The sequence below is a fragment of the Triplophysa dalaica genome, chromosome 4 (genome assembly GCF_015846415.1).
Source record: "Triplophysa dalaica isolate WHDGS20190420 chromosome 4, ASM1584641v1, whole genome shotgun sequence".
NCBI classification, from domain to species: Eukaryota; Metazoa; Chordata; class Actinopteri; order Cypriniformes; family Nemacheilidae; genus Triplophysa; species Triplophysa dalaica.
In genome coordinates, this window is record NC_079545.1 from 4,843,507 (window position 1) to 4,854,924 (window position 11,418).

The following is an 11,418-nucleotide window of genomic DNA, read 5'->3' on the forward strand; positions in this document are numbered from 1 at the left end:
GTAAGAAACTTCGGCGTGACTTTTATTCTGCCCTTAAAAAAAATTATACTGCGAGCTTGACTGTGAAATCCAAATCTTCTTTATTGCCCTCATAAGAAAGGGCAAACAATTTATATGAAGCATAAAACCTCGGCCATTTGTGCCATGTATTGTATTTTATGGCTGAATCTGCTGCAATGTCAAAGAAATAATTCATCAAAAAAATGTAAATCCTCTGAACATTCACTCGTGTTCGTGTTCTTCCACAACCCTTTGACTCTGTCTTTGAAAAAAGAAGAAACACAAAAGAAACATTTTAAAGAATACTATATACTTTTACACATAATTATTCATTTCCTATTCGGCCTGACAAAATCTCTTCACACCTGTATTCTGTGTCACATCCACCTGAGAGACGCTAAATTATAAAGCCGTAAAACAAATAATGCAAGAGTTCAGATGCGCCATGATATGTAGGTTAAATCGATTTCCTGAGATTGCTTGCTATTATCTTTTTCTGATGCAGTGGGCTGGAAATGCTTGTTCAGAAACCTGCATGTCAGAGCAATGAGTCTTTTATCAATTGCGCTCAAGAATTCTTTTATGAAAAAGGTTTGTTTTGCGTTTACACTTTTTAGTCAAACGGATAACCCAAAGTTATGAATAATGTGCGTGTTATGTTTAACCATATAACCATCCTTCACACTTATGTAGATTTTTGACCAGAGATCTGAATCATGTTAAATGCTGACACAGATACTATATTTCTGAATAAAAAACGTTTCTTCACAAGCTTAAGCACACACCTAGTGACACACACACAAACACACTTAGCACCTTGAATAGTGTGTCTTTAAGCTCCATCTGTTCAGAGTTAAGAGACAGGAGTGGGCCGGACCTTGTCATTTGCCAACTGACTGAATCCATTTATTATATATGATCGGCCAGGCTACAACACGAACAAGGCAAATCTGTCTCCTCTGTTCCTAATGATAATATAATGGAAACAAATTCTGTCCTGTACAAAACTCAATCACCAGCAGGTTTGTTTAGTAGCTAGGTCACAAAATATTACATACTAAACCTTTAAGACTTTGAAGCGTTGTTGTCTACATTTCCACATTAAAATATCTAAACTTTTTATTTCATGTATTGTATTTTTTGCAGATACAGCAACATAGCATTCCATGGACTATGCAGATAAGAAATATATAGATTATGTTACGGAAAAAGATGTGCTGCTTTGATACGTTCCTTCTATTAGATCACAAATCTTCAAATGTCACTATCAACCCTTTGAAGTACAGATCAAATATATATTTTCTGTAGACTGTAAATTTAAATGTCATCTGCCCTTGTTTGGGTCATGTTGGTTCAGGATGGAGATATATTTATAATGGCTGTGCTAGCTTACATAACAGGGGCTATTTGTTTGTATGATTTGGAAGCAATTCTCTGTGGTTGAGCTTATAAAAGCCTGCTTGATTAAAAACATCACTTCAACGTCGGTAACAGTGGGCCGGAGCATTTCATCATGACTTCTCAATCCGAATGTACTTTTAACAAAATATCCCCAACGCAGGGGTCAGAATCCCCGAAGAGATATATGTGTTCGAAAGACACTAGAGTCACCTGGTTGCCCTTCACAAAGCCTGGATGACAATTTTTAGCCATTAATAATTAAGTGCATGTTTTTAGATAAGTGGAAAATAAAATGCCCAAAGCCTGTGCAGCTGGCCTGTAGAACTTCTCAGATTTTTCATTTTGCAGCCATCAATAATTCAGATGTGTCTGCAAAGCAAGTCTGAATATTTTATAGAGGACTTGTAAAATTCTGCCCCAAAACCCAGCCAATTAAGTAACCCCAGATCTAGTGGCTTCAGAATGCTCATATTTGCAGAGTTTGTTCAGGCACATGGTACATTTGCTATATAGTCTTGTTACGAAATCACACAAAGCTCCTCACACTCCTCTCCGCCTAATCTGATGAGACCAAATTGCCAGCAGTCTGTTTATTTTCGTATGGATTTATTTTGTGGGAATTTCTGATGTGAACCACTAGATGACACTACTGGGACTTATTCTCTGGGTGTTAATTGTTTTGGTAAGAACTCCTGGTTAATTGTTTTGTTTGTGTTTTAACTGTAGGGTCTGTTGCATATATTTTTTTTTATATTAAGTAGGTTTTAGCTGCTGGTGTCAAATAAAGTTTGTTCAAATTTGTGTCGGATAAAGTAAAAACGTAATGTTAGAATGTTAAAACATCTATACAGTAGTATGAGTAAGTGCAGAAATATGAAATGGGATGTAGCTTGATTTTTCCCAAAATATAAACTTTTCTTTACAAAATTTATTAACAGATTTATTTCTCGCATAGTATCCCTAAAAACTGTAATTTTAAAGAATGGTGCTGTTTTATAGATTTTTCACATATTTTCAAAATACAGTCAAAAAACATCAAATTACAGAGGACGACTTTATAATTTTACCGGAAAGAAAAATATTTTGACTCTATATTTTTGGTAGCTGGGGCGCCAATTTCCCTTTTCTTATGGGATTTCTTTACAGTCTATTTTTGAAAAAACAGTCAAATTACAGAAAATAATGCAAATTTAGAAGAAAAATTTGAAAACCATGTAAAAATTTCATTTGAAAGTGGAAATAAAGATTTCTGTTTTTTACAGGGTGTTTTTTTTTATTTAATTGTTCTGAAGTTTCAGATAAAGTACAGTTTAGTATGGAAGTACCGTATGTGAATTTGGAAACAGGGTCCATTGAGACTTTTGGCATGCTGTCTGATGCATAGAAATGGCTATTTAGACAAGAAGGGCCCATTTCTTAAGCAACATGATGGCAGTGAATTTGATGCTGGTAAAATAAAAGACTGCCGTGGAATAAACATGTTGCTAATTCAAATAATAATTTGCAAATGATTTAGAAGTAGTCTGCTTTTGTGCTCATTCACTACTGCTGTGAAATGTTGCAAACAACTGATTTATTTAAAAACTGGCTGTGCACCAAACGGCGGCTTGAAGAGAGCGAAAACTTTATGAATCCAAATACAACATACAGGAACATGATGTTCTGGTTGTGTTCACCCTCAGTAACCGACCTGTGCAACATTTGCTTTCGATTAAAGGTTTTCATGAGTGTGTGTCCATCTGGTGGCAACAGAAGTTTTACACGCAACAGATAACACAAGTCTGTAATCATCCTGGAGGAAAATGGAAAGCATCAAACTACAAGTGCAAGAGCGGAGGTATCAAGTGTAAGAAGCCAAGTATCTTGCTGTAACAGAGACAGACCACAACAATTTCGCTCATAACCAGAATGCTGAATGATTAAATCCCCAGCAGGTGTTTTCGGTCTGCCTTCTTCCACTAACTTGGTTCCAAGAACAGCAAACCGAATGAACTATGTTGGCAGTACCGCCAGACCTGGATAGAGGCCCACAACCCGTCATTCTAAGATCTCTCAGATGGCACCTGTCCAATAGAACATAAAGGACCACAATCAGGAGAAACCAAGAGTGGGGAGAACCAGGTAATGGTCCAGCAAGACATTCATACAATGTGAAAAAATAAAAAAAAATTGTCAGCTGGATTGACAGAAATATACCGTGAAACAATGTTTTTGCCTGTGAAATTACATGATATAAGGATATATATAATAAATTGTTAATTTTACAGTTTTGACTGTATATTAAAAAGAAACTGTAGTAAAATTAAGTCCTGAAACTGAAATTTTCTGCACCACCAATAAACTGTAAAATTACATGTTTTCCACGTTTTTCTTGCAAATTTGCAACAATTCATGTTGTTGCAGTTTTGGAGATACAACTTTTGATGTATATATTATAATGTTATATGATTGTATAATATGAAATAATTGTATAAAACAATTACATATGTGGCAGCGGATTTTTTTTTTTTATGAATTGACAATTTATAGTTATGTGTTTAGATAAAATTATAATTTTTGTTTCATTCATCTTCTAACAATAATCTATATTTTATATTTGCATTTATTTGAAGAAAATGAAAACTAAAGAAACAGGTCAAAAAAACAAAATACTCAAATATGGCAAAGAAAACAGGTTCATATTCACTTTTAGGCAACTGTAATATTTGAACACTTAGGAAAAAATTCTAAAATTATTTTTCATGAGATAACATGGATTTTATCACAGTTTTCATGTGATACATGTCACTCCTGACCTTTGATTTTGTTGAAATTCAACAGACACTGGACTGGAATGACCACAATACATATAGAACGCTAATCAAAAAATATACATCTTTGTTCATTTTCTGTGCAAGTAGAATAAATAATAAAAATGATTAAAAATAAAATATAGGTAAACAGCATATATAAGTATTTTGCATAAAAAGCAATAAAACATTATTTACCAGTATGTAAAAGTTTGTGTGCATGTTGGGCTAATAAGCTTTCTCTGTGTTGTAAATTTAAATGTCTTTCAATGGGAGAGAGAGAAAGAGAGAGAGAGGGAGGGGGTGTGAGATCTGTTTTGCGGAGCCACTGATCTGTCAGTCTGATGAGTGCAGTGGAGACTGACCACCAGAGATCAGCTCCTCAGAGGTAAATAATGATCAGACCACTCAAGCAGCGAGTTTCAACTCACTGAGCATCAATGTGCATCGATAGGAATTAAACTCTCTACTCAGGGCTTCTGTAAACTCTACATGAGATAAAAGAACGTCTCAGGTTACGACTGTAACCATTGTTCCCTGAGATAGGGAACGAGACACTGCGTCATGGAATGACTCTTTGGGGAACGCCATTAGCGTGACTTGTCTGAATCGCGTGTGAAACTAACTTTCGCTTTATAGTCGCATGATGATGACGTCACTGATGACGTCATGACCACCGTGACTATCGGAAGGCATAAAAAGGAAGCGGAAGCAGTGCAAACCAGCTTCTGTAAAAAATGAAGCAAATGCTCCAGTCATAAGGAGTATGGCAAAGAGACGCAGTGTCTCGTTCCCTATCTCAGGGAACAATGGTTACAATCGTAACCTGAGACGTTCCCTTTCGAGGGAACTCAACACTGCGTCATGGAATGACTCTTTGGGGAACGAAATACCCGCTACGCCATACGAGTTGTGGCTGTCTAAGTGTGAAGGTGTTATGCACATCCTAAGACATAAGTACCTGAGAACCAGGTAAGGAAGAAAGATCAAGATTGTAATATCTTATGAATGTGTGCGGGGAAGACCAGCCCGCTGCATCACAAACATCCTGCATAGACGCACCTGACAGAAGGGCCTGCGAAGAGGCCATACTCCTTGTTGAATGTGCCTTGATTCTCAGAGGTGAAGGTAGTCCACGCACCTCATAAGCCAAGGAAATGGCCTCCACAATCCATCTACTAATGGTGTGCTTAGAGGCCGGCTGACCTCTACTATGAGGTCCAAAACAAACCAACAGTTGGTCCGATTTCCTCCATATGGAAGATCTTCTAACATACTCTCCCAGTGCCCTGACTGGGCATAACAAGTGTAGTCTCTGATCCTCTGCTGACTCATGAGGTGGAGCATGAAAGGCTTGTAAAACTAATGTTCTGGCCACATTGCTTGGCACCTTAGGTACATACCCTGGTCTAGGGTGCAGAATTGCTTTTATATTACCTGGAGAGAACTCCAGACATGGTGGAGAGACTGATAGAGCCTGAAGGTCGCCTACCCTCCTCAGAGAGGTAATAGCGAGTAAAAAGGCTAATTTGAGGGACAAATACTTGTCTGAGCTACACTCAATAGGTTCATAAGGAGCTTGGGAAGCCCCTTCCAAAACCACAGCGAGGTCCCATGCTGGAACTCTAGCCGGAGGAGGCGGTCTGATCCTCAAGGTACCACGCAAAAACCGGGAAACCAAGGGGTGTCTCCCCAAGGTGCTCCCAGGCAGAGGGGAGTGAAAGGCTGCAATAGCTGCCACATAAACTTTCACCGTAGAAGGTGCAAGACCTGCCGAAAACCGCTCTTGCAGAAACTCCAGTACTGAAGCCACTGGGCAGTTAACTGGATCTAAATGTCTGTTATTACACCACAAGGTGAATAACCTCCACTTTAGAGCATAAAGTTTTCTGGTGGATGGAGCTCTTGAATTAAGAATGGTTTCAACAACCTCAGTTGACAGACCTAGATTCAACAAGCCACTCCCTTCAGCGGCCAGGCCCACAACTTCCATAGTTCTGGGCTGGGATGGCATATCGTGCCCCTGGCTTGGGTCAGGAGGTCCTGCCTGAGGGGAATCTCCCATGGCTGGCCTTCTAAGAGCATTAGAAGGTCCGAGAACCAGACTCGTGCAGGCCAATAAGGGGCTATTAACAAGAGTCTGATCCCTTCCTGTCGAACTCTCTCTAGGACCTGCGGGAGCAAAGCGATTGGGGGAAAAGCATACAGACGCCGCCTCGGCCATGTCTGTACCAGGGCGTCCAGTCCCAATGGGGCTGGAAGAAATATTGAAAACCACAGGGGGCAATGAGATGTCTCCTGAGATGCAAAGAGGTCGATTTCGGCCTGACCAAATCTTTCCCAAATCTGTTTAACCACTTCGGGGTGAAGTCTCCATTCTCCTGGCCTCAGTCCTTGTCTCGACAACATGTCTGCTCCCACATTTTGAACTCCAGGAATGTAAGTCGCCCTGATAGATAGAAACTTCTCCTGGGACCATAGGAGAACCTGGTGCGCCAGCTTGCAGAGAGGGCGCGACCTCAGGCCCCCTTGATGATTGATATAAGAGACCACGGCTGTATTGTCTGTTCTTATTAGAACATGATGGTCCCTGAGGACTGGGAGGAAGTACTTCAAAGCTCTTATGACAGCTAACATCTCCAGGCAATTTATGTGCCAATGGAGATGCTGCTCTGTCCATAGCCCACTGGCTGAGCGACCTTCTACTATTGCCCCCCAGCCTGTGAGGGATGCATCCGTCGTCACTGTCATCCTGTGACATTGAGCTCCCAATTTTCGACCTTGATTTAGAAACTGTGTCTTTTTCCATATAGCCAGGGAACGAAGGCATCTGCGCGTAACCCTGATTATACGAAACGGGTTGCCCCTCGGGGAAAACCCTTTGTTCTTTAGCCACCATTGTAAAGGTCTCATATGCAGAAGGCCAAAAGGAATCACGTTGGACGCTGCTGCCATTAGACCTAATATTTTCTGAAAATGCTTGACAGTGTATGCCTGACCCATCTTGATTCTGGATATTGTTGTCAGGATGGACTCGACACGTGCAGGAGACAACTGTGCCTGCATCATGACTGAGTTCCACACTACCCCAAGAAATGTAATGCTCTGCTGAGGAGTTAGATTGCTCTTCTTGGCATTGAGCCTCAGTCCCAAAAGCTTCATATGGTCGAGGACGACATCTCGATGTCGAACCGCCATTTCTTGAGACTGAGCTAGCACTAACCAGTCGTCTATGTAGTTTAATATGCGAATCCCCTGAAGTCTCAGTGGAGCAAGGGCAGAATCCATGCATTTCGTGAAAGTGCGAGGGGAAAGAGCAAGGCCGAATGGAAGAACTCGATATTGGTAGGCTCTGCCTCCGAAAGCAAATCTGAGAAACTTCCGGTGTTGAGGAAGGATGGATATGTGGAAATATGCATCCTTCAGGTCTATTGTGGTGAACCAATCGCCTTTTCTGATTCCAGCCACAATAACAGGAATCGTAATTATCTTGAACTTGTACCTCCTCAGAGATTTGTTGAGATATCTCAGATCCAGAATAGGCCTGAGCCCTCCATCCTTTTTCGGAACTATAAAGTACCGACTGTAAAAACCTGTCTGACTCTCGTGAGGGGAAACATATTCTATGGCCCCCTTCATCAAGAGAGATTGTACTTCCTGTTCTAACACCCGAGCCCGATCGGAACTCACTTCGGTGCAAAACACCCCTTTGAACTTTGGAGGGCTGACAGCAAACTGAATTCTGTACCCCTTCTCTATGGTGCGGAGAAGCCATGGAGTCAGATTCGGCAACTTTCTCCACTCGTGGAGGAAGTGCACTAAGGGAGTCAGCGTGATGACATCGGCTTCGGGTGCATGCGGATCGATGCCTTGAAGTAATTGACCTGCAGGGGATAGTGGAACTATTAGCATGTTTACAGGGTCTACCATGGGTAGATTCTGTTGACCCCGTACTAGGGAAACTGACGTGCCCCGAAGCGCACTGGGCGGCGGGGTTAACGTAGTGGCCTCCTGAGGCACTCTTGGGGGAACCGGACTTGTCCACCCCCCCAGAATGGGTGCTATTTGAAGCGCTGAGGTACCGTCAGGACCTCTTGGCAGCAGCCTTCCGATTGGAGATAACAACTGTCCTCAAATCTGGCTTGATTTGCCTTGAGAACTTCTGGGATTGCGGTCTCGACCCCCAAGCTCTCTGAGGGGGAGTATGAGTAGCAACACTCTGTTTTTGCTGCTGCCTATGTAGAGCACTAGTAGTAGATGGCTGGGGCTGCCTTTGAGCTGCAGGACCCTGAGGGTAAGAACGGCGAGGTAAAAAATTTTGGAAAGCTGTTGCTTGACGCTTTGCCTCCTGAAAACGATCGACCACAGTGTCGACCGCATTCCCAAAGAGACCTTGGTCAGACAATGGTGCATCAAGCAGCACAGACTTGTCCTTCTCCTTAATACCAGACAAATTTAACCATAAATGTCTCTCTGTAGCTACCAGGGCCCCCATGGAGCGCCCAATAGCTTGGGCTGTCTCCTTGGTAGCTCGGAGAGTAAGATCTGCTGCTGTCTTCAGTTCATTAAGTAGGTCTATATCAATAACCTCGCTCTCTTTTATGTCCCCCAGCAGGTCGGCCTGGTATGCCTGTAAAAGACCCATAGTGTGCAGACATGAGCCAGCCCGACCTGCCACCATATATGCTTTACCCACCAAATTTGACGTAATCCGGCATGGCTTGGTGGGCAATGTCGGAGGTTTCAATGATGATGCCGCTTCAGGTGAAAGGTAGGTGGCCAAAGACTCTTCCACCTTGGGCATCATGCCATAGCCTTTCTCTCTAGCTCCTATAACTGAGGAGAAACTAGTGGCAGTGGTGGAAATTCTGGAAGAAAATGGCTTTTTCCATGATTTAGAAACCTCAGTATGTAAATCTGGAAAGAATGGCAACCCCCGACGTTGAGGTTGTACCCGTTTTTTTAAGTATCTTTCATCTAATTTACTTATAGGTGTAAGTTGTTGTTGATCTTGGGGCCAATCAACACTAAGCTTGGCTACTGCCCGTGTAACAACCTCTAATAGCTCCTCATATCCCTGGGAAAGTGGAGTTTCATGATCTTCAGTTTCTACTGCTTGCACACTAACACTCTCTAACTCCTCAGAGCTAGAGCAGTGCATAGAGCTTCCAGATGGGGCGGGAGAAGCCGCCATGCGGGCTCCCAAACCCTTTCCGGAAGCAATGGGATTTGAGGGATGAGAAAGGACCGAAGTCGTCTCACCCTCCAAAATATCCATCTGCGAACCCCATGACTGCAGACCCCGCACTGCCTCGGCAGAAGCGGGACCTGAACCATGAGGCTTGCGAATACTGCCTGACTCATCAAACAGTGCTAAACGTGAGAGAAGAGATCTTAGCGGTAGCCACAAGCAATGTTCACAGGCAGCTCCCTCAAGAGCTGCCTTAGCATGTTCCATTCCCAAACATTTCACACAAAGCTCATGTGAATCCCTATCCGTAATAAAACGGGGGCAGGGAGGAACACATTGCTTAAATGCCTTCTTTGACATACGTTTCATATTGCTAATCTATCTAAGATAACTTAAGATAAACTAGAAACCTTCACACACACAAACAGACGCTTTGCTGAATGGCAGAAGCTGGTTTGCACTGCTTCCGCTTCCTTCTTATGCCTTCCGATAGTCACGGTGGTCATGACGTCATCAGTGACGTCATCATCATGCGACTATAAAGCGAAAGTTAGTTTCACACGCGATTCAGACAAGTCACGCTAATGGCGTTCCCCAAAGAGTCATTCCATGACGCAGTGTTGAGTTCCCTCGAAAGGGAACTGGTCTGGCTGTTTGGGGGCTTTTGAAGGTCCCTTCCATAAGGCACTATATTCAAATACATTTGTTTACTGTAAATGTATACCTTCTGCAATTACAATTGTGATGCATAATAAAGTGTATACTGTCAATAAATTACGAACTCATAATACATAACTTTAGTAGTAATATTGTCTATTTAAAAAAATAACATTTGAGAAACAAAATAATATTAAAGTTTCATTTTTTTAAAGGTAAATGTGTACTTGTGACTATATATCTTTGCCATAGTATTTTACCAAACTGTTTTGTGCTAAAAATGGATTGAATGAGCAACGATTTAAATGATTCATGAACACCACGATACTGTTCAAGTTACAATCCTCAATTCTCAAAGCCATTTCAAAATGCCAGAGTTTTGGAATCACGGTCATAAATTTTGAGGAAAACATTTTGAGAATGGCTTTACTGCCTAGCACTGCTTTGTCAAGTGTTAATCAAAAACATAAAGCTGTTTGTTTATCTTTTCTGAACTGCTGTCATAGAAGGTCTGATCAAACTAATGCACCTAAAGCATTGGGAAAAGGAGGTTGTTCATTTTCCCTGTGTAATTGAGGTTTTGTGTTGGCTTTATCTTGTGAGTACCTGTCTTTGTTTGTTTATTATTTCATATCATGTTTAGAGAGCTTCACACTTTAGAGTGTTAAGTGAAAATAATAATGCTGCACTTGTTGTAGATACCAGATGGTTAAAATAATTGTTCTTAAGAGATTTTACTGTCATCCAAACAACCACACGTTCCTAAAGACCTAATCAGAAATTATATCAAAACTCTGAATTATGATTTCCCATACGTGAGAGCGTTATTGAAATTCTGCTCCTTCCACTACTTACCTGAATGCAACTCTCTCTGGTTGTCTCTCTGGTAACTCTGAAACATTAAGTGTTCCTGACAGGTTTTTTTCTGACAGTCAACATCTCAGTCGGTGGGTAAACGGTTCACATGCGTTTCTCAGAGGAATCGTCCTCATCATGGGCCTGTCTGCATGGCTGATCTGTCAACGTGATGGGTACAGGAACATTTATAGCGATAAAGGCGACAGACCATATGTTAAATCCATCGGTAGACACAAACTCGCATGATAATGTTGAAAATATGCGCATTAATGCTGCGTCCTGATGCAAGCGCGCATGTTGCCAATTTGAGGTCATGAGCTTGTTAGAAGAACAAAAATAACGACACAAAAAAAACATTTTAAATCAAGTCATTTTTTAAGATAAATTGTTTGAGTAATCACACTTAAAAATAAAAAGATGAGTTTTCAAAATAGGTCTATTTAAAAACATATATTATGTTTACACTTTACTACACTACTATGTCTTTAAGCTCTGGTTAGTGAAGATACAACTCCATTTGGA